Here is a 24,581-nt window from a genome sequence, read left to right as displayed (position 1 = left end):
CAGATCAAGCACTTGCTTACGGTGCTAAATAAGTAAGTGAACCCAGTAACATATTTTTTTAATCACAAAGCACATTCTAATGTCACCGTCTTTCACACTTTATAATGTCACATAATGTCAAGGAAATATGGGAGGGTTGAACACGTTCAACCTATTCAAGGTTGATCATATGTCAATGGAAACCCTAGAACAGTCGATGGCCAACAACAAATGCGGGTTGTACGTGATGTCGGTAAAGCATGTGTACCTCGGTGGGTCCACAAGTGAAGAAAGTAAAATGGTGTGTATGCTTCATATTTCATATATATCGACTAATTCAACAAAACACTACTATTGAGTCTAACACTTTGCATTTCGATATCATCTTGCTTCAATGATAGCGCACCGAAAGCTAGTAGACTTCGAGATCATAGGATTCCAAGACGAGCTAGCATCCTTCATCCTGGAGGCGGTGTTGAGTAAAAATGGACCTTTCTCCATTGCAAATGCCAAGAAGTACAATGAAGGTACAAGCTATTATAATATATACATTATCATTGTAACATATAAATTACCGTAACATTTGTAATATAAATCTTGATGGATTTGTGATGTATGTGAGTCTAGTATATATTACTGCAAACACAAGGTTGATATGTGCCCTTGTGGTTCGGATTTATGATGAGTGATTATCAACGAGCGTAGCGCTTTGGGTTAAGTTTGTGGACTAACCGTGGCGTGAGTTGTCTTGCACAACATGTCTCTTAGCTTGTGATGCGCATGTTTGGAGCTCGGAGGCGATGGTCGATGCTGAGGTGAAGGTCAAGTAGGGTTGTGCCGTGCTGATGGACTAGGAGCGGTGAAGGACAGACGTGAGGCTTGGACCGAGGGACCAGGAGGTCAGGTGACTAGCTGCGGTGGCTGACATCTAGGGACATCAACAAGCGCAAGTGTACATGGAGGAGCGACCGTATTGACCGAGTCAAGCCGATGGTCGAGCAAGTCGAGCAGAGGCTCTAGAAGACTTGGTGGCCGGGTGGTTGAGGATGGAGGTGACACGTGTCGGGTTGCAGGGGACGCGTATGGAGTACGCTACTCGTGAGCGGTTTGGTGGGTTGAGCCTCAAAACCACCGGGTGGACGGTTTTGCGAGTTTGTCCTCAAACCCCGAGCGAAGGTTTTGAGGAGGAATGAGGCGGCACATGGCAAAATCAGAGGTTGCGTTAAGGCGAAGTAAATCTATGCAGGAAGCATGGTCGTTCGATCGACAAAAATTGAGTTGGACCATAGTGCCCTCAAGCTAGGTGGTTCACTCTAAAATATCCAGGGGAAATGGGGAATGTGTAATAGGCCCATAAATAAGAGATGGTTGCCCCCAAACCATCTCACCTCTTGCCATTTCATTTCTTCTCCTTAGGTTTCCCCCTCCCCTAAGAGGTCCACAGATAAACTAGCTACTTTGTGTAATTGATCTAGTGACGTGAGTGGGAATAGAGGCCCCATCCTCCTCTTGTCCTCCGAGATTCAGATCATGAGTTGTGTTCTTTGTGTTCTTCATGTTCTTGTTTTCCTCCCTTTCATTCTTAGCTCGTGTAAGGGACCGTGACGCCTAAGAGGAGGGTGAATTAGGCAACTTAAAAATCTACTCTAAACTATGGCCTCTAATTCCACCATAGCAAAACCTATGCAAGAAAGTAATCTATCTAAATATGCAACTATGGTTTTGCTAAGTGTATTGCTATATCTACCACAAAAGAGTTATACAACCTAGGTTCCAATCCTATTGACTAGCCTATCAACTAAGCTAGGAAGGTAAAGTACACACCAAGGTAGCAATATAAACGCGAAAGGTAAAGATGAGGTAGAGATGCAAACTCCCATCAATGACTCTGGCATTTTTATTGAGGTATCGATAAGCGCTCAAGCTTCCCACTAGTCCTCATTGGAGCCCCACACAAGGAATCCCTCGCAAGGGCCAAGCTCCTGGTCGAGTAACTCCGAGGATAGCCCCAGGCCTTCCCCACACGTAAGTGGGTCTCCGGTGTGTCTTTCGACAAGCCTCTCCCGGACCGCCCCCCGCCGTCTTTACTATCAAGCTTTCGGCTGAACCACTGTGGGCCTTGTTCCCTTTGGTACATGGTGGCGGCCACACACAAAACGTGGTTGGTATGGTCTCGTAAGACTACAAGCCCCTTCGAGTACAAACACGGTGTGCGCAAACACCTTGGGCTTAGAGATGTGCAAACCTCACTAGCAACTAGACCTAAGCCTATAGCAAACGCATATGAGCATGGTCTAACTAACCTAAGCACTTCGCAAAAGCACCTATGCTAATCACCAAGTGATCTTTAAGCTCTATGCATGTGGAGAGCATAAATAAGGTGTAGCAACACCCTCCTATCTTCCCTTAGCTCTCTCACACTTCAAATGGCCAGTTGGAGTCATATATAGGCCACAACTGGAGATATAGCCGTTGGGGCTGAGCTCCATGTTTCTACGTGGGCACTGGCCATGGTAGTGCCAGGCACTAGACACAGCAGTGCCAGCCATGTCAGCTAGCTCTTAGTCACTGACAACTGACCGTTGGGGTACTGTTCACCGGGGCGGTGCACCGCCACCCTAAGGGCGGTGACCAGGGCGGTGCCCGAGTCCCCCTTCGTTGCTCTCTGGAATTTTAGGGCGGTGGCACTGCCATCCCTTGTCTGGTGCACCGCCACCCCATGGCAGTGATTAGGGCGGTACACACAGCTCTGTTCGATGCCCCCTCTTCTTCCAGCTATAGCAGCCCTCCTCTGGTGGCACCGCCACCCCTAGGGCGGTGCCCACTCAGCCACCATCCGCTTTTGTTTCTTCGTGTGGCTTAGTTTGGGCTTTGAAATCTTCATGTCTTGGACTCCTTGCTTCACTTCTAGACCATGTTCACCAGCCTCACCAGCAGCGTGCCCAGTAGCGAGGCCATCTTGGCCTAGCACCAGAAGAACGCCACGACGATGGACTTCATGCCGTCGGGCGCCTTGGCAGTGAAGAAGAAGAACTCAAGCAGCCAACGAAGGCGGTGGTGTCCTCCCCGCCGACCAGGAAGAACTGCGGCGCCAGCCAAAAGAGGGAGATGTGGCCGCTGGCCGCCACCATGTCCTTCCTCTTCCTCTCGACGATCGCCATGACGGCCGGGGCGATGGACGCGGCCAGGAAGCCCATGGCGACGCACTGTAGCTGCGTGATGCCTCACGTGTAGCCCATGCGCCATGCAGCAGTGGCACGAGGAGCTGGTCGTAGGCCACCAGCATCAGTGTCTGGAAGATGGAGGGGATGATGAAGAGCATCGCGGGGTAGACGTGCACCTTCCCCAGCTTTGTGTTCGTCGTCGCGCCCTGCTGGACGGTGAACGCGATTAGCAGAGAGCTCGATATGTGGGCCACCTGAAAGCATCTAGGCCCCTAGTTGGATTTCGATGATTAATGTCAATACAAGATTACTATGACTAACGTGTGTTTTGCAGAGACAATTAAGTTAGGTCATGGTAATGGAGATCGATTGGGCAATCGAGGTTGTCATGCCCCTACGATGGAAATCGTTTCGGTTTTCAAAGGTTGGATGACAAGGTTAAGGATAACTAGTTCTAAGTGTCAATTGGAGTTGGAGAGACACTTAGAGTAGTTTAGGACTTTGTTTTTTCCTTTGGCCGTACTATGAAGGGGGGTATGAACGGGTAGCTTGACCTAGTTAAGTCTAGTGAGTTAGGTGTGGTGCACACTTGTTAAAACTAGCTCTAGGTAGCTCCTATGAATGCCTAAGATCTTTTGGAGCAAACTTCATTCACATATGTTCGGAAGTTGGAAGTGAATGGAGGGTCAAACACTGACCGGACGCTGGCTCCGGTGCAACCGGACGCTGGCCGCAGGGTCCGGTCAGTTCATTTGACCAAGGGGATCAAGTCTGGTGTGATCGGACACTGGGAGGTCATGTGACCGGACGCTGAGGGCCAGCGTCCGGTCGACTCCAGTAAGGGTCCAGACTTGGAAAAGAGTGACCGGACGTGTCCGGTCAGTGTGACCGGACCCTGTGTATCCAGCGTCCGGTCGTTTACAGTAAGCATCCAAGAGCGACCGGACACGTCCGGTCGGTACTGACCGGACCCTGACAGCGTTCGGTCATCACTTGAAAACTGGTTCGTGGGTTGAACTGACCGGAGCGTCCGGTCATCACGACCGGAGCGTCCGGTATCCCGCAGAAGCTCATAACGGTTCGTTTTTCAGGCTGGCTTATAAATAGAAGCTCCACTCATGAGTAGAGTATCTTTTGCTCATTCCAACAGCTGAGAAACATGTTTGTGAGTGCCAAGAAGAGCAAGGTCCTAGTGAGGTGTTAGTGATTTGAGAATCCAAGAGAGTAGCCTCACTAGCAAATCAAGAGTAGCAAAGTGTGCATCCATCTTCTCATTAGGCTTCGCGTGGTCAAGTGAGAGTTCGTGCTTGTTACTCTTGGTGATCGCCATCACCTAGACGGTTTGGTGGTGATTGGGAGTTTGGTGTTCACCCGGCGGAGCTTGTGGGTGACCCAACTCAAGTTGTGAGCGGTTTTGGGTGATTCGCCGCAAGGGAGTGTCGAAGAATCAACCCGTAGAGAGCACTTGATCCTTGCGCGGATCAAGGGGGAGCTACACCCTTGCGCGGGTGCTCCAACGAGGACTAGTGGGGAGTGGCGACTCTCCGATACCTCGGCAAAACATCGCCGCGTTCCTTTCTCTCTCTATTTACTTTGAGCACTTACTTTGAGCATTTACCTTGAGCAATTCAATACTTATTTTTACTTCCATAAGAATTGCTTGCTAGAGTAAGTTTGGAACTTAGGTTGAGAGGTTGTTGTGCATTAGTTTGATATAAACACTTTTCTAGGCATAAGGGGTTAATTGGGCTATCCGTAGGATTTGATTATTGCAAGAAAATTTAGAATTAGCCCAATTCACCCCCCCCCCCCTCTTGGGCATCTTGATCCTTTCAATTGGTATCAGAGCCACATGCTCACGTTTTTAAGCTTAATCGCTTAGAGCAAGATGTCTCACGGGGATGGTCCTCCTCCTATCTTTGAGGGAGATGATTTTCCATATTGGAAAATCCGCATGGAGGCTTACTTAGAAGCTCTAGATGTTGGAATTCTTAGAGCCGCCTCTCAAGTGTTCCCGGCACCTAGGAATGCCGCACAACTTCAAGACGATGAAGTGAATTATGAAAAATGGAATGCAAAGGCTCGCAACACCATCTTTAGAGGCCTTTGCAAAGATGTGTTTAATCGTGTAAGGAACCACAAAGACACCCATGCACTATGGTCGGACGTTTGTGCACTCCATGAGGGAACCAAGAGTGAGCATGAGGAACGCTATCATCTTGTGATTAAAAAGCTAAATTCTTTTGAGATGTTTCCCAAAGAAAGTGCTAATGAGATGTATTCTCGATTAAATGTTCTTGTAGAGGAAGTCAATGGGCTTGGACTCACTCAAATGTCACCATCCGACGTTGTGAGAAAAATCTTGAGTGTCCTCCTCATTGACAAATATGGGCACATTATGACCGTGCTACATCAAGGTGATCTTTCCGCCGCTACACCGACACAAATCTTGGGAAAGATCAATGCTCATGAGATGTACATGCACATCACACCACAAGATGGCTCATCCTCTACAAAGAAGAAAGAGAAAGACTTAGCATTCAAAGCTAGTCAAGACAAGGGCAAAGCAAGACTTGAGTATGAGAGCTCAAGTGATGAAGATGATGAAGAAAGCCTTGCCCTCATGGTGAAAAAGACCACCAAGATGCTAAAAAGGCTAAACAAGAGTGGCATCAAGTTTGATGGCAAAAAGAAGAAGTTCTTCACTAGCTCAAGAAGAAAGCCAATCTCCGAGATGGATTGCTACAATTGTGGCAAACTTGGTCATCTAGCTCATCAATACACAAAGCCCAAGAAAGACAAGTTCAAGAACAAGGGCAAGAAAGATGATTCAAGTGATGAAGATGAAAAGAAGAAGAACAAGCCATACAAGAAGAGAGATGGCAAAAAGAGGGAGTTCTATAAGAAGAAGAAGAGTGGCAAGGCCTATATTGTCGGTGATTGGCTCACGGACATTGATTCATCAAGTGGATCATCCGATGATGATAGTGACGATGAAAAGGTGGCCGCCATTGCTATTGATCTTGCATCTTCACCACCACCATCGCCATCATCCTCTACACACCTATGCCTTATGGCCAAAGGTGAACGCAAGGTAACTAAGAGTGATGATAGTAGTGATGATGAACATGGTAGTGATAATAGTGATAGCGATGATGATGACTCACCTACTTATGATGATCTTGTCAAAATACTAAGAAAATATACTAAGATCATTAGAAAGAGTAGAGCTACAAATGAAAAGCTTGATGCTAAAAATGATTCACTCTTAGCTAAGTGTGATACATTAGAAAAGGCTAATGATGAGCTCAAGGAAACAAATGATTCTATATCATCCAAACTCAAGGAGCTCAAATCTTCTAAGAAAGAGCTTAAAGATAAAAATGATAAACTTGAGTGGGTACACAATGAGCTTATCACTAGTCACAATAAGCTAAAAGATGAATATGCAACTCTAAAGATCAATTATGATACCCTTATTATTGCATAAGAATTCTTACCAAATGAGCCACATGATGCTACTAACCATGTTGTTAAGATTGATATAGCTACCTCATGTGATGATTTAATTGATGAAAGCATTGAGCATGGATCTAGTAGCAAGGGCAAGCAAGTGGTTGAATGCAATGACTATAATGAGTATGTCAAGCTCAAGAGTAACAATGAGAAGCTCATGAAAGATCTTGAAGAGATGAAAAGTCACAACACCATTGTGCTAGAAACTCTTGATCATGACAAAGAGGTGATCCTTGAGAATGAGAAGTTAAAAGAAGAAATCAAGAAACTCAAGGAGGAGAAGAACAATGATATTCTCAAGGAAGAGAACAAGAAGCTCAAGATGGAGAAAGAGCATCTCAAGGTGGGATTGAGCAAGTTTGCTAGAGGCAAGCATCTCCAAAGTGAGCTACTCATGAATACCATCATAAAGATGGATAGAAGTGGCATTGGATATATGGCAAGTGTAGAGAACAAGAAGGCTCAAGCTCAACACCAACAATCAAAGCCACAGCCAAAGCCAAAGAGATGTTTTGAATGTGGACAAGAAGGCCATTTTGCTCATGAGTGTCAAACTCCACCACCACAACCCTTGCCCAAGCATGCTAGACCCTTTGCTTTCAATGCTCACTACATGCTTAGAAAAGATTCGAGTGGAAAGATGAAAGTCATGTTCTTAGGTCCCCCCAACAAGAGTAGGCCTAAGAAAATTTGGGTGGCTAAGTCACTTGTTGAGAAGGTGAAGGGCCCTCAACAAGCTTGGATCCCTAAAGCTTGAATCTCTTGTGTGTAGGTGAACTACAAGACCGGTGGAAGTCATTGGGTTATTGATAGTGGTTGCACTCAACATATGATCGGTGATCCTCGTATGTTCACCTCACTAGATGAAGAGGTAGATGGACAAGAGAAAATAACATTTGGAGATAATTCAAAGGGCAAGGTCAAAGGATTGGGCAAAGTGGCAATATCAAATGATCATTCCATCTCAAATGTGCTCTATGTTGCTTCATTGAGTTTCAACTTGCTATCCGTTGGTCAATTGTGTGATCTTGGCTTCCAATGCTTGTTCACCGAGAAGGAGGTGGTTGTATCTAAGGTAGATGACAATCAAGTGATATTCAATGGATTTAGATACAACAACTTATATCTAGTTGACTTCACCTCCGAAGATGCAAACTTGAAGACTTGCCTATTCACCAAAACAACACTTGGGTGGCTATGGCATAGAAGGCTTGCTCATGTTGGGATGAGCTCACTCAAGAAGCTTATGAAGAATGATTTGGTGAGAGGGTTGAAGGATGTGAAGTTTGAGAAGGACAAGCTTTGTAGTGCATGTCAAGCCGGCAAGCAAGTTGCAAACACTCATCCAACCAAAGCTTTCATATCAACCACAAGAGTGCTAGAGCTCCTACACATGGATTTATTCGGACCAACAACATACAAGAGTTTGGGAGGAAATCTCTATTGTCTTGTGATTGTGGATGACTATTCAAGATATACATGGGTGTTCTTCCTTCATGATAAATCCGAAGTTGCATCTTGTTTCAAGAAGTTTGCCAAGAGAGCACAAAATGAATTTGAAATGAAGCTCAAGAAGATAAGGAGTGACAATGGCAAAGAGTTTGACAACACAAACATAGAAGCTTATTGTGATGAAGTTGGAATCAAACATGAAGTCTCCGCAACCTATACTCCTCAACAAAATAGTGTAGTTGAGAGGAAGAACCGGACTTTGATCACTCTTGCAAGGACAATGCTAGATGAGTACAACACCCCCAAAGCTCTATGGGCGGAAGCAATCAACACCGCATGTTATGCATCCAACCGCCTATTTCTTCAAAAGTTCCTTGTCAAGACACCATATGAGTTGCTCAATGGGAAGAAGCCGGACGTCTCCTTCTTTAGGGTGTTTGGTTGCAAGTGCTACATCTACAAGAAGCGGCAACACTTAGGGAAGTTTCAAAGGCGTTGTGATATAGGTTTTCTTGTTGGTTACTCATCGAAGTCCAAAGCATATAGAGTATTTAATCATGCCACCGGCTTGGTTGAAGAAACATATGATGTAGAATTTGATGAATCTAACAGCTCCCAAGGAGCCCATGAGAATCTTGATGATGTAGGTGATGAACCATTGAGGGAGGCTATAAAGAATATTCTGGTGGGAGACATCAAGCCAAAAGATGAGGAAGATGATGTACAAGTCATTAACCAACCCTCTTCATCAAATGTACCACAAGATGGTGATAAAGTTGGGAGAGTAGAAAATGAAGATACTCACATCTCCCATGAGCAAATGGTGGTACAAGCACAAGATGTTGATGCTCCACAACCTCCTCCTCAAGTGGTCAATAGAAGAAATACACCTCTCCTACAAGATCATCCACAAGATCTCATCATAGGGAGTCCAACAAAGGGGGTGATGACTAGATCTCAAAAACTTACCTCATTTATTGCTCATCACTCTTTTGTCTCTTGCTATGAGCCTACCAAGGTAGAAGAAGCTCTAAAAGATCCGGATTGGATAAATGCCATGCATGAAGAGTTGAACAACTTTACTCGCAATGAAGTATGGAATCTTGAAGAGCGACCAAAAGGTGCAAGAGTGATTGGAACAAAGTGGGTGTTCCGCAACAAGCAAGATGATCAAGGTGTTGTTGTGAGGAACAAGGCAAGACTAGTGGCAAAGGGGTTCTCTCAAGTTGAAGGTTTAGATTTTGGAGAAACCTTTGCACCGGTTGCAAGATTAGAAGCCATCCGTATCCTTCTTGCATATGCATCACATCATGAAATGAAACTATATCAAATGGATGTGAAAAGTGCATTCTTAAATGGCTTTATTAATGAACTAGTCTATGTTGATCAACCTCCCGGGTTTGAAGACTCTAGATATCCTAATCATGTTTATAGGTTGTCCAAGGCACTATATGGGCTTAAGCAAGCCCCAAGATCTTGGTATGAGCGCCTTCGGGATTTCCTTATTGAGAAGGGCTTCACCATTGGGAAGGTCGACACCACACTATTCACCAAGAAGCTTGATGGGCATATCTTCATTTGTCAAGTATATGTTGATGATATTATGTTTGGATCATCAAATGAAGACTCATGCAAAGAATTTGGTGAATTGATGTCTAAGGAGTTCGAGATGTCAATGATTGGTGAGCTTACATTCTTTCTTGGTTTTCAAGTCAAGCAAATGAAAGAAGGCATCTTCATCTCTTAAGAGAAATACACAAAAGACCTTCTCAAGAGATTCAAGATGGATGAATGTAAGCCAATCAAGACCCCAATGCCTACCAATGGACATCTCGACCTAGATGAGGGAGGTAACTCGGTTGATCAAACTCTCTACCGTTCTATGATTGGTAGCTTGTTATATTTAACCGCATCTAGGCCCGACATCATGTTTAGTGTGTGTATGTGTGCTAGGTTTCAAGCTAGTCCTAAGGAAACACATTTAATTGCCGTAAAAAGAATCCTTAGGTATCTTAAGCACACTCCAAGCATTGGCCTTTGGTATCCCAAAGGAGCTTTATTTGAATTAATTGGCTATTCCGATTCGGATTACGCCGGATGCAAAGTTGATAGAAAGAGCACATCCGGAGGGTGCCATTTGCTTGGTAGATCACTTGTGTCTTGGTCCTCCAAGAAACAAAATAGTGTGGCCTTGTCCACCGCCGAAGCGGAATACATTGCCGCGGGTGCTTGTTGTGCACAAATATTATACATGAAACAAACTTTACTAGACTATGGAGTAGTTCTAGAGAAAGTACCTCTTTTGTGTGACAATGAAAGTGCGATAAAACTTGCAAATAATCTGGTTCAACACTCTCGCACCAAGCATATAGATATCCACCATCACTTTCTAAGAGATCATGTAGCTAAAAATGATATATCACTAGAAGGTTTAAGATCCGAAGATCAATTAGCGGATATCTTCACTAAACCGCTAGATGAAGCTATATTTTGTAGATTGCGGAACGAGCTCAATGTACTTGATTTTAGTAACTTCACAAAAATTTGAGCTTGTGTTGTCCCTTGCATTCTTTGTAATATACAACATGTTTAATTTGTGGAAATGCATATAGGGCTTGTCTAACATGGTTAAGATAACCGCCAAAAAGCATGTGAAGAAGCTTAACCTTGGATCAAACTTGACAAGCAACTAGATTTACTTACAACCATTACATATGCATGAATGTTGTTTTGTCATTTTGTTCCATTTGCCCTCTTGTTGCCTATTTTCTTAAAAAGAATTATAGCCTAAGGCAAAATACTTTGAAAAATATGAGGGTTTGAGAGAGGTCACTCACATCAGTCCCAATTGGTGTTTATTTGGATCTTATTTAAGTTGGGACTTGATTGGGAACAGGTAGCGCGAAGGAAGTTTGAAGATTTGCTGGAAAAGGTGCACCGGACTCTGCACCGGACGCTGCTGTTCAGCGTCCGGTCAGTTCACAGGAGGTGAACTGCTGTTGAAGGAGTGACCGGACGCTGCGTCTGTACGTCCGGTCAGAAAGGGTTTAGCGTCCGGTCGATTGGAGGAAGATCAAATTGTACTAACCGGACCCTGCCTGCGTCCGGTCATGGACCACCAGACGCGTCCGGTCCCGATTCCAGAGGATTTGGACCTCTCTGGAATCGACCGGACGCTGGGTGGTAGCGTCCGGTCGCTACCACCGGAGCGTCCGGTCAGTGGATCTCGCACGTCTTAAGGACTCTTTTCCCGTTTCCTTTTCTGTCGTGTTTTGGGGGTTATTTATCCGAATCTTCTCTTCTTCCTTGACCTAAGCTCGAGCCGCCACCGTGCCCTAGCCCAAGCCACCAAGCCGCGCCGCCGCTACCTCGCCGAGCCGCCGCACGGTTGCGCCACTGCCTCCTCGCGCCCGCACCTCCGTGCCCCTGCCCAGCCGCGCCGTAGCCTCCCCGTGCCCTGCAGCCGAGCCTCGCGCCACGGCCTAGCGCGCCACCAAGCCTCGCGGCTCGTCCCATGCGCCACCACGCCTGCTCAGCTCCTCGCCGGCCTCCTCGCGCCCAAGCTCGTCGTTCCATCGGTGCCAAGGCTGAAAATCTTCGCCAAGTGCTCTTGCCCTATCCTCCCATTGTTTGGTAAGGCGAGTTTTGCGTTTCAATCTTGATCTCCAATTGTGATCTAGATCAATTCTAAATGCACTGATTCCCCATTGCATTCAGGGCATTTGACCTAACCCTAGCCCAGTTTCGAGGATCCCCCACGTGATATCTTATCTCTTCTTGGATCGCTGTTCGTCAGGTAGAAAGCCACTCGATTCAATTTCGCATCTACATTGCTTTCTCTATTAGGATTTCGCATCTATTAGATATATGGTATTTATTTGTATATCCATCTATTCTATCGTGCAGCGAGTCGGTTCCGTTGTGTTTCAATTGGCAGTTGGCAGTCAACTCGGAGCCAAGCTTGCGAGTAAGGATCGAGGCCAAGCCTCGAAAGTGGCAGTTTGACAGTTGATCTCCATCAGCGGTAGTTCACCATCTTGTCAGCTCAGATAGCTCGCACCAAGAATGTTGGTGGTGGCCCAGGTGATGATGATCGGAGGCCCCCGCCTCGTCAGCCAGCCGGATCTAAAGGCAAGTCAACCAAGCAAGTAACATCCAAGAAGCGGAAGTACCCCGATGCAGAGACAGCTAGAGCAGCAGCTGTTGCAGAGGCCGTAGAGCGTGCCGAGAGAGGTGGCACCCGCAGCGGAGTTGTCATTGTAGATCAGCCAGTCTCACCTGCAGTCAGAGCTGCGATTGAGGAGGTTGAGCGTCGTCATGGTAGTCCAGCTGGGACTGCCACGCTTGCAGGACGACGGGTTGCCATTGAGGAGGGTCCGTTAGCACAGCAGCAGCCTCCACCAGCAGAGCCTCAGCCAGCCCAGGAGACTCAGGAGAGTCAGGAGACCGAGCCGGCACCTCAGCTACACCGCTCGAGTCGTACCAGTGCTGCAGTTCCACCGAGGCCAGCTACACAGCGCAGGGGTTCACGCCCTTCGCCCAGACCACAGGGTCCGCCTCTAGTGGTTCACCTTGACTTGAGGGCCGCTACAGCCAGGCAGGTTCAGCAGCTGCGGTTTGTTGAGTTTGAGGTTTGGTTTCCTCCGAGGAGGGATGAGAGAGCAGCTGAGGGGTTCTACACGCCACTGCAGGAGGATTTCTACAATGCATATCTAAACAGTGGGGCAGTGTTCAGATCACAGAGGGTCTGTCCGATAGAGTCCATTGTGGCAGCAGCCGGAGAGGGCATTCGGCAATACTTGTCATATTTGCCAGGACTGTCAGATCTGATTGGACGGACAGGGATATATGTACCTTCTTGGGTTCATCAGTTTTATGCCTCGCTCTACATCGATCCTCATCACAGATTCATTCACTTTGCCTTCAACGGCAAAGACTATAGAGTGACGAGTAGCATGGCCAGAGAGATACTGAGACTATAGGAGCAACCTGTAAGGATGCATGAGGTTTGCTATGGACATCAGGAGCCTCCCAGGCGTCCTCATGGAGGGTTGGTGCCCCCTACAGACTTAGTGCGCCATTGCTTCAAGGAGCCGTTTGGTGAGGGGTCGAGCAGGAACCCCAGTGACTTGACTCCTACAGCGAGGATACTAGAGGCCATCATCAGGAGGACATTGCTTCCTAGGTTGGGATACAGGGAGGGCCTGACTCGCTTACAGCTCTGGCTTCTCAATGCCATTATGTAGATGACAGTGTTTGACATCTGGGACCTCCTTCTTTCAGAGATGGAGGATACTATAGCTAAGGGATTCAAGGATCGCAGGCAGCTTCCCTATGCTCACTGGATCACGTTTCTCATCCGTAGAGTTGTGATTGATAAGCCCCCTGGCATGATGGATGAGTATACAGGTGCCACTATGGAATTCCCAGCTTACAACCTGTCATAGAGGATCAGACACGCCACTCCTCCGGCACCCAGACAGCCTAGCCGTCGTCTCGACGTGCCAGAGTCCGCAGCTCAGCAGGACGAGATCATCAGAGGGATTGCAGCCACTGAGGAGGCGGAGCTAGAGGCACAGCAGGAGGTGAGTGAGTACAGTGATAGCTCCGACGACGACTACCAGCCTATACCTCAGATGCCTCCATGTAGACACGATGCAGAGGTAGGTAGCTCCAGCTCTGCTCCACCTGCTCCACAGACAGACCCCGCTCTCATTGCTATTCTTGAGCGGATGCAGCAGGATCAGACACGACAGGCACAGGAGATAGCTACAAACTTCGCACAGTTTTAGGCTCGTCAGGACGAGTTTCAGCGGCAGCAGCAGCTCCTTCAGCACCAGCAGTTACTTATACAGCAGCAGCTCATGGGATTCATGCAGCATGTAGTGACAGCCATTGGGATCCCACTGCCATAGACTTTGCCCCAGCTTGCACAGCCTCCTACCACTTCGACGACTCCAGCAGTACAGCCCATCGGGCTTCAGAGTCAGGGACTGCCTCCAGCTCAGTTTCCGTCACCTCCTATACAGGTGTCCCAGTGGTTAGCTTCACCTAGTGTAGCCCCGTAGTTCACTCCTTATCACATGGGTTTCTCACCAGAGCAGACGTCCTCACTATTCATGCCTGAGTCGTCAGTCTCCAGGAGTCTTGGAGCGTCATTCAGTGAGTTGACCGGCATGCCTACTCCACCTCACATGCATACTGCCGGTCCATCTACAGCAGCTCCAGCTATCATGACTACTCAGAGGCTCCCCTCGTCTGTCGCCTCGTCAGATCCTACGACAGACATACTTGCAGCTTCACAGGCAGCACCAGCTCAGACCCAGACCGCTTCAGCGACACTTCCTGCTTTAGAGGGTCAGTCAGTTCAGAGCTCAGGGTCAGATGATGATGGCGCCCAGTTCCATCTTGCTCCACGTACTTCAGCGCCCGACTCGTCCGCTGCAGCCCCGCCGACCGACCCTTAGGTTTTGGTGTTTGACGCCAAAGGGGGAGAGGGTTTGAGTATGTAGACTTAGGGGGAGCGAGTTTTAGGGGGAGCTAGTTATCTCTTATTATATACATTTGGAGTTTTATTTGTGTGATACACTATTACTTATGCATTCGTGTGTTTACTTTCATGCATACTATTATATATATGTGATAGTGCTATCTATGTGATTGTGATATTTGACATGTGTGATTTCTACTTTGCATTTTCTATATGTCATATCACTTGTGGAATGCTTATTTGCTTTTGCTTCCGCGTTTATACTTCAAAGCAAATGAGCCTTGTTATTAGTACTCATGCTTAATTCATACTCTTTGAGTACATTGTGTTGGCTTGGGTCATATAAGTGTGACTAACTCTTTTGTTCTTATTGACAAAAGCTTATATGAATCAAGCCCGTCAAAAACCTCACTCCATAACATACTCGAGGTGGTATTGTCATCAATCACCAAAAAGGGAGAGATTGAAAGCATCTAGGCCCCTAGTTGGATTTCGGTGATTAATGTCAATACAAGATTACTATGACTAATGTGTGTTTTGCAGAGACAATTAAGTTAGGTCATGGTAATGGAGATCGATTGGGCAATCGAGGTTGTCATGCCCCTACGATGGAAATTGTTTCGGTTTTCAAAGGTTGGACGACAAGGTTAAGGATAACTAGTTCTAAGTGTCAATTGGAGTTGGAGAGACACTTAGAGTAGTTTAGGACTTTGTTTTTTCCTTTGGCCGTACTATGAAGGGGGGTATGAACGGGTAGCTTGACCTAGTTAAGTCTAGTGAGTTAGGTGTGGTGCACACTTGTTAAAACTAGCTCTAGGTAGCTCCTATGAATGCCTAAGATCTTTTGGAGCAAACTTCATTCACATATGTTCGGAAGTTGGAAGTGAATGAAGGGTCAAACACTGACCGGACGCTGGCTCCGGTGCGACCGAACGCTGGCCGCAGGGTCCGGTTAGTTCATTTGACCAAGGGGATCAAGTCTGGTGTGACCGGACGCTGGGAGGTCATGTGACCGGACGCTGAGGGCCAGCGTCCGGTCGACTCCAGTAAGGGTCCAGACTTGGAAAAGAGTGACCGGACGCGTCCGGTCAGTGTGACCGGACCCTGTGTATCCAGCGTCCGGTCGTTTACAGTAAGCATCCAAGAGCGACCAAACGCGTCCGGTCGGTACTGACCGGACCCTGACAACGTCCGGTCATCACTTGAAAACTGGTTCGCGGGTTGAACTGACCGGAGCGTCCGGTCATCACGACCGGAGCGTCCGGTCATCCCGCAGAAGCTCATAACGGTTCGTTTTTCAGGCTGGCTTATAAATAGAAGCTCCACTCATGAGTGGAGTATCTTTTGCTCATTCCAATAGCTGAGAAACACGTTTATGAGTGCCAAGAAGAGCAAGGTCCTAGTGAGGTGTTAGTGATTTGTGAATCCAAGAGAGTAGCCTCACTAGCAAATCAAGAGTAGCAAAGTGTGCATCCATCTTCTCATTAGGCTTCGCGTGGTCAAGTGAGAGTTCGTGCTTGTTACTCTTGGTGATCGCCATCACCTAGATGGTTTGGTGGTGATTGGGAGTTTGGTGTTCACCTGGCGGAGCTTGTGGGTGACCCAACTCAAGTTGTGAGCGGTTTTGGGTGATTCGCCGCGATGGAGTGTCGAAGAATCAACCCGTAGAGAGCACTTGATCCTTGCGCAGATCAAGGGGGAGCTACACCCTTGCGCGGGTGCTCCAACGAGGACTAGTGGGGAGTGGCGACTCTCCGATACCTCGGCAAAACATCGCCGCGTTCCTTTCTCTCTCTATTTACTTTGAGCACTTACTTTGAGCATTTACCTTGAGCAATTCAATACTTGTTTTTACTTCCATAAGAATTGCTTGCTAGAGTAAGTTTGGAACTTAGGTTGAGAGGTTGTTGTGCATTAGTTTGATATAAACACTTTTCTAGGCACAAGGGGTTAATTAGGCTATCCGTAGGATTTGATTATTGCAAGAAAATTTAGAATTAGCCCAATTCACCCCCCCTCTTGGGCATCTTGATCCTTTCACCACCGTTGAGCTGAAGACTGTTGGAACTGAGCTCCAGCGAGGAGACTCGGCGACGACACGGCACCGGTAGGTGGTGACCGCGGCGACTAGAACCCTAACCGCGAACGAGAGCGAGACGAAGCGAGAGCACACGAGAGAGATGGCGATATTCACTACAACTGGCGCAGCTTGTGTTCGATGCATTGTTAAGTCTTTAGCCGGCCCCGATCCGCTTCCCCCGCCACTACGCATAGCTACACGGTGCACCGTTATTTTCAGACACCCGTGTGACATTCACGGCGCACGCACCATGGCGGGAGCTAGGCCTAAGTCACGGTCATGGCCCAAGGTGGGCAGTCTCCACCTTAGCCGCAATTCTACGCATTACAAAACATGTTTACAATTTAATGGAAAACATCTACCAATGCAACTACATGCTGATACAATACTTGACAAGATTACAAGATGAAATCTGCAACAAATCACCCCTTAATCTTGTCAAACCCTGACGACTCCTAGCTGCCTCCTCATCTCTACAAACCTGATCCTTCCAAGTGGTTTTGTCAGTATGTCGGCCAACTGTTCATCAGTACTGACATGCTTTACTTCCACGGCACCTTCAGAGACACATTCTCTGATATAGTGGTACCGAGTGTCAATATGCTTGGTTCTTTCATGGTACACCGGATTTTTGCTTAACTCTTGAGCAGACTTGCTATCAATGAACAGCTTGAACTTCTTCACTTCTAAATGAATTAGATCAGCTAATAATCTGCTCAACCACACTCCCTGACAAGTTCTTGTTGCAGCAGCAATGTATTCGGATTCACAGGATGACAGTGACACCACCCTTTGCTTTTTGTGAACTCCAAGTGACAAGATTTCCATCAAGGAAGAACACCACACCAGTAGTGCTCTTTCTTTTCTCTAAATCTCTTGCATGATCACTGTCAGTGAAGCCAACTAGCCCTGAACATGCCCCTTTGACAAACTTGCAGCCAAGCCCAGTGGTGCCTGCAACATATCTGATAATTCGTTTGATGGCTCCCCAATGTTCTGCATTTGGTGTCTCCATAAACCTACTAACCATCCCAACAGAGAAAGCAAGGTCCGGTCTTGAATTCACCAAGTATCTGAGACTGCCAACAATGCTTCTATATTTGGTTGCATTTGCCACTAGCTTAGGCTTGCCAGGCAACAGCTTGATATGCTATTCCATAGGTGTGTCAACTGGGTTACAACCCTTCATACCAGCCATTTCAACAATTTTCTCAGCATATGCACTCTGACATATTGTAATTTCACCTGGTTTTTGTTGCACTTCCATACCAAGGTAATAACTTAGCAGGCCTAAGTCACTCATGTTGAAGCCTTTCTTCATCTGCTGCTTGAATGTAGCAATTGCATTGCTATCTAGCCCACAGATGATCAAATCATCTACATAAACACCCACAAGCAAAAGTGACCTGCCTGAACCCCTCCTGTAGACAACATTTTCTTCAACACTTCTTTTGAAGCCCAACTTATATAGTTCTTGATCAAGTCTAGCATTCTAGGCCCTTGGAGCCTGCTTGACGCCATACAAAGCTTTTCTTAGTCTGAGAACTTTGCCCTGTGATTTTGGATCAGAGAACCAAGGTGGTTGTTGCACATAAACTTCCTCATGAAGATCTCCATTCAAGAAGGCAGATTTTACATCCATGTGATGTACTTGCCACTCCCCTTAAGCTGCTAGAGCTAGTAACAGTCTCACTGTCTCCAGTCTTGCCATAGGAGCAAACACTTCATCATAATTCACCCCCTGAATTTGGGCATAGTCCTTTGCCACCAACCTTGCCTTGTGTTTCACAATGTTGCCAGCAGGATCTCTCTTGACCTTAAACACCCATTTCAGGCCTATAGCTTTATGATCTTTTGGTAGTTCTGTCATCACCCATGTTTTGTTCTGGATGATGGACTGCATTTCAGCCTCCATTGCTTCTTTCCAGCACCTTTCTTCTAGAGCTTGCTCAATATTAGTTGGTTCATCTGCTGCTAACATACACACAACACTATACTCAAAATCATGGATTATATCAGTTGAATCAAGCAGGTCTGCCATTGTTCTGAATCTAACATGTCCTTCTTCTGAATTTGCAGAATTTTGGTTTGGTGGTGTTGCCCACCCATGACCTTGAACTTGAGCTGGTTCTGGTGTGTTAGGAGAGTTTGGTGCCGCTTCAAGAGGATCCACAACACCATATTGACTAGCTGGATCATGCCCTGCTCCATCTACAGCAGGAATCTCAAGATCCCCGGCCATTCCAGCTATTGTCAGATTTTCGTCAAAAGTTTCATAGTGAACAACAAAACTATCTGACTATTGATCTATGCTGCCACCTGCATTGGTCCAATCCCATGGCTGATTCTCAACAAACACAACATCCCTACTCACTACCAATCTGTTAGTAGTAGGATCATAGAATATGTAGCCTTTGGTTCCTGACTCATAGCCAATAAAGATCATTTTCTTTGATCTGTCAGAAAGTTTGTTCAGATGTGGACCAACCAGTTTCACATTAGCAGTACAACCAAAAGTTTTCAAATGACTCACACTGGGTTTTCTTCCATGCCAAGCCTCAAATGGAGTCTTGCTGTCTAAGCTCTTTGTAGGGGCTCTATTCAGCAAATAAATAGCAGTGTTCACTGCCTCACCCCAAAATTCAGATGGGACCTGCATTGCCTTTAACAAGCACCTGGCCATTTCAACTACTATTTGGTTCCTTCTTTCAACCACCCCATTCTGTTGGGGAGAGTAAGGAGTAGTAGTATAATGTTTGATCCCACCCTCATTGTAGAAAATTGAGAACAAGTTTGACACAAATTCACCTCCTCTGTCTGTTCTCAGTGCTTTTAACTTGCCATCACACTCCATCTCAGCTCTGAGTTTGATTTTCTTAAAACACTCAAGAGCTTGATCCTTTGTCTTAAGCATCTCCACCCACATATACCTATTGTAATCATCAACCACAAGCAGGAAATAGGATGCACCCCCCTAGTGTTTTAGGAGTTATATGCCCACAAAGATCTGCATGTACAAGTTCTAGCCCCTTTTCTACCCTATAACTTGACATTTGTGGAAATGGTTTTCTATGCTGTTTACCAAGGACACATCCATCATAGATTTTCTCTACCCTTTTCACAACAGGCATTCCCTCTACTAAATTCTTTGCACTGAGATCATTCAAAGCTTTAAAGTTCAAATGCCCAAATCTAGCATGACAACGCCATGATAAATCTTCTGAATGTGCAAGAAAGCAAACTGGTGGTGCCGATCCATATTTTGCAAGGTACAATATATTTGCAGTTCTAGGTGCAGAGATTAACAGTGTGCCCACTTGATCAAACACACATAACTTTCCATCCCCCAGAGTCACTTTAAAACCCTTTTCTTCTAACTGACCAAGGCTTACTATGTTGCTTCTTAATTTTGGAATATAGTAAACATCAGTCAATACCTTGTGACCATTCATACGGTCTTTCATCACCATGGAGCTAATGCCCTCGATCTCGACGCATGAGCCATCTCCAAACCGCACCGTTCCACGTACCCCTTCGTCGAGCTGTGATAGTGCTGACCTGGTGCTGGTCATGTGATTACTGGCACCAGTGTCCAACACCCACACGCCCTCTAGAACGTCGACTAGGATCACCTTCTCGGTCATGTGCACGGTTTGGGTCGACCTATGCACTACGTCAACGTCGCACTCCGCCAGCAGGAGCGCGCCGTGTTCCGCGCCGCCGATGGCCACATTGGCCTCCGGCTGCTTGGGCTCCTTCTTTTTCTCCTTCTTTGGGCGTTTGCAGTCCTCTACCCAATGTCCATAGATGTTGCAGTTCCGGCAATGCCCCTTTCTCCTTGGGGTCCCCTCGGACGTCAATCCCATCGGCGCGGAGTTGTCCCTTTCAGAGCGTGCCGGCGCCTTAGCCTTCCAGTGGCGTGTATTGGAGCCGCCTGCCCCAAAACTTTTGCCACCAGAGTTGCCACCGCCGCTCTCCTTTGGACCGGCTTGGAAGCGGTGCTTGTGCTTCTCCAGCCACTCCTCTTCTGCCAACAGCAATTGCCCCGCCTTATCGGTGATTTGCTCGACCTTGTCTTCGAAGCGCTCCTCAGCTGCACGTAGGTGCCCGATCAGTTCTTCCACCGTGAGCTTCTTGAGATCATGGATCATCTCGATCGAAACAACCACGCTATTGAAACAAGGCGGCACCATGCGCAGGAACTTCTTGACTACCCGGGCGTCCTCCACCGTTTCCCCGTATGACTTGAGGTTGGCGACGAGGTTGGTGATGCGCATGCCGAAGTCGTCGATCATCTCCCCATCCTTGAACTGGATGTTCTCGAACTCCTTCATGAGCTTCTAGGCATTGACGTCCTTCACCCGATCCGCACCTATGCGCATCGTTCGCACCACTTCCCACGCCTCCTTCACGGTTTTGCGGCTTTCGAGGGTTTGCACATCTCCTTTGGCACTGAGCGCAAGAGCGCGCTCATCGCCTGGCGATCTTGGGAGCGCTTAGGGTTTACCCCTGGATCAATCACCTCCCAAATCTTTAGAGCCTCATAATTACACTGCATCAACATTGCCCACTCTTGATAATTCGAGCGGGTCAACATCGGCCATAGCAGCGAGCTCTCCTTGACGCATGATCCACCGCTCGTGTGGCCGTCCCCCATCTTCTTCTCCGGCGATCTTCTTGGAATCACGAATTTCTTCCGCGGCGGTTCTCTAGGTGGGCTCACGGACCCACCGTAGAACATCAACCGGCTCTGATACCAGAATGTTGGAACCAAGCTCCGGCGAGGAGACTCGACGACGGCACGGCACCGGCAGGTGGTGACCGCGGCGACTAGAACCCTAACCGCGAATGCGAGAGAGAGAGAGAGAGACGAAGCGAGAGCACACGAGAGAGATGGCGATATTCACTGCAACTGGCGCAACTTGTGTTCGATGCATTGTTAAGTCTTTAACTGGCCCTGATCCGCTTCCCCCGCCACGACGCGCAGCTACACGGTGCGCCGTTATTTTCGGACACCCGTGTGACATGCACTGCGCACGCACCATGGCGGGAGCTGGGCCTAAGTCACGGTCACGGCCCAAGGTGGGCAGTCTCCACCTTAGCCGCGATTCTACGTGTTACAAAACATGTTTACAACTGAATGAAAACATCTACCAATGCAACTACATGCCGATACAATACTTGACGAGATTACAAGATGAAATCTGCAACAAAGACGAGAGGCAGCATGCGTAGAACGATCTTGGTCTCCTCTACTTTTGCCGCGCTGCAGACCGACCAAGGCCTCGTTTAGATGCTGAAAAAATTTCAATCCGATGAATAGTACCACTTTCGTCTTATTTGACAAATATTGTCCAATCGTGGACCAACTAGGCTCAAAAGAATCATCTCGTGATTTCCAACTAAACTGTGTAATTAGTTATTTTTTTACCTACATTTAATACTCCATGCAAGCGGCTAAAAATTGATGTGATGGAGAGAGAGTGAAAAAACTTGGAATTTTGGTGGCATCTAAACAAGGCGCAAGGTCCATCTCCTCCTCCGGTGTTGGTCTTCACACGATGAGAATCAAGAGGGCGCTCAGGCCAAATCCAATGTCCCATCCTTTGGTGTCCTCGAGCCACACGACGAGGATCAGGCCGGCGACGGACCCGATGGACAGGCAGAAGGTGAACCAGTTGAAGAAGCTCGACTGCTGCCGAGCCTCCGAGGGGTTGTCGCCGTCGAACTGATCGGAGCCCAGGGCAGGTATGCAGGCGCGCATGACGCCTTCTCCGAGCGCGATGGTGTACAGGGCTATGTACAGCAGCGCGGACCTCCAGCCGTCGACCTGCCTGCAGCTGCTTGTTGCGTCCGCTGCTTCGGATGAGTTGCAGGGTGCCGGGTTGAGCCAAGGGAAGTGGGATTGCATAGTGAGCAATCCGTAGCCCTTCGTTCAGAAAATGCATGCATGGATGGAATGGATGTTTATTAGTTAACATCAGAACAGGAATAACGTCATTAATCTCGAAGACTGGAACCAATTGGCGAGAAAGGACGCCTAATCGTTGCTGCTAATAATAGACTTACACCTTAAATATACATATTGTTTCCACCAATACTGTTAAACATAGTAGTAAAAAATAAATAAAAGATGCTGGAAAATACCAAAATCACTAGTGGCACAGAGAGTAGCATAGTTCTGGCGCAGGTGATGTACACATGGCACCGATAGAGTTGGTTAATGTGGTTGAAGCATCAGATACTCCCATATGCATTACTTGACGCAGATACGTCGTCATATTCTGAAGGTTTGGCACGTGCACCAAGAAATTCACTACGATGAGAACTGTACAAAACGAAAACAAAACGCAGGCACAATCATGAATAATATGTATACATTATTTATTATTAGTAATACGCTGAGCATAATCGATCAGACACACACACAAAAACAAAAATCATACTAACTATACTGTGTTGATCGACTCCATTTAATTTGACAAAGTAACGCCGGAGTCCCAGTCAATCAAACTTACAATAAAGATCTCGGACTCCACCATGAACCTTTGTGATGGGTTTCCCCACTCCTAAATAACAGACTTTAGAACGATGTTCTAATTTAGCATTAGCATCGGCATTTTTTTTTTGTCCTCGGGACTAGAGATGCCTTTAGTCTTGGTTGGTGTCTTCAACCAGGACTAAAGGTTCCTGCCCAACGGCTACTGCGCTCGGCACAGTGGCAGAGGACCTTTAGTCCCGGTTGGAGACACCAACCGAAATTAAAGATGGACTTTTACTCCTGGTTGGAGCCACCAACCGGGACTAAAAGTCGACCTTTAGTCCCGGTTGGTAATACTAACCTAGACTAAAGGTAGACCCTTTAGTCTCGGTTGGTAACACCGACCCGGACTAAAGCCCCCTCCAGTCCACCAAGCCCTCGCACGCCATGGCGCTAGCTAGCTATACTGTATTACTGTGTACACGCCTTTTTTCTGCTACTCCGGGCTCACGCTCTATCCGGCCAAAACACCTACAGGATTTATATAGAAGATGCAAAACCAAAACAGATATGGGGCCTCACATGTGCCACGGAAACTGGGCGCATTAGAATTTGCCTACAGTACGTAGCACGGAGAACGGCAGTGGCGGAGCTCACCCCAAAATTTTAGGTGGGCAGAACATACCTGATTCGACACCGTGTTTGCCCCACTTCCTTGCTTGGCGGATGGCGGTCGCCGCAGCAAGCGCACGCACCGAGCGAGACTGGAATCCACGCCGCTGGCGCCGCTCCTGCTCTCCACCGTTTGTTCCCACCTCCTCCATAGTCGCAGCCCACAGATCCACTATATAGAGGGGGGGGGGGGGGGGGGGGGGGGGGGGGAAGAGATGCGGCTGCGAAGGTGTGTGGTGTGCGGCGGACTGAATGCTCTCACTCTCAGTGGAGGGCAGGGCAGCGGACCGGCTTGCACGCTGACTGTCAGTGTTTGGTGCTCATCCGTCGTCATCGCTCGTCTGTGTGACTGCGGAGAGAGAGTGAGGGGGCACGATGGAATTGCGACCACAGAATGAGCCCTTGTTTAGATTGCCTCAAAGTTTCAAATTTTTTCAATCTCTCTTCATTATATCAATTTTTGATGTATGTATAGAGCATTAAATACAGGTAAAAAAAGTAACTAATTGCATAGTTTGGTTGTAAATCACGAGACGAATTTTTTGAGCCTAGTTAGTCCATGATCGGACAAAGTTTGTCAAAAACAAACGAAACGTGCTACAGTGTCTAGTTTGCAAAAATTTACAATCTAAACCAGGCCTTAGTTCCCAACTTTAGCACTATGAAAAAAAAAAGATTCTCCGTCGAATCAAACTTGCGGTATATGCATGAAATATTAGACGAAATTAAAAATTAATTGCACAGTTT

General features: G+C 47.2%; 1 pseudogene; it reads right to left on the bottom strand.

The window, feature by feature from the left end:
* Nucleotides 1-2,886: 2,886 nt before the first annotated feature.
* Nucleotides 2,887-24,020, bottom strand: LOC136532043 (protein NRT1/ PTR FAMILY 4.6-like; annotated as a pseudogene).
* Nucleotides 24,021-24,581: the final 561 nt, after the last annotated feature.

This window comes from Miscanthus floridulus, unplaced genomic scaffold (assembly GCF_019320115.1).
Source record: "Miscanthus floridulus cultivar M001 unplaced genomic scaffold, ASM1932011v1 fs_516_2_3, whole genome shotgun sequence".
In the NCBI taxonomy this organism is placed as follows: Eukaryota; Viridiplantae; Streptophyta; class Magnoliopsida; order Poales; family Poaceae; genus Miscanthus; species Miscanthus floridulus.
The sequence above is the reverse complement of the archived record's forward strand: the minus strand, read 5'-3'. Positions and strand labels throughout refer to the sequence as shown.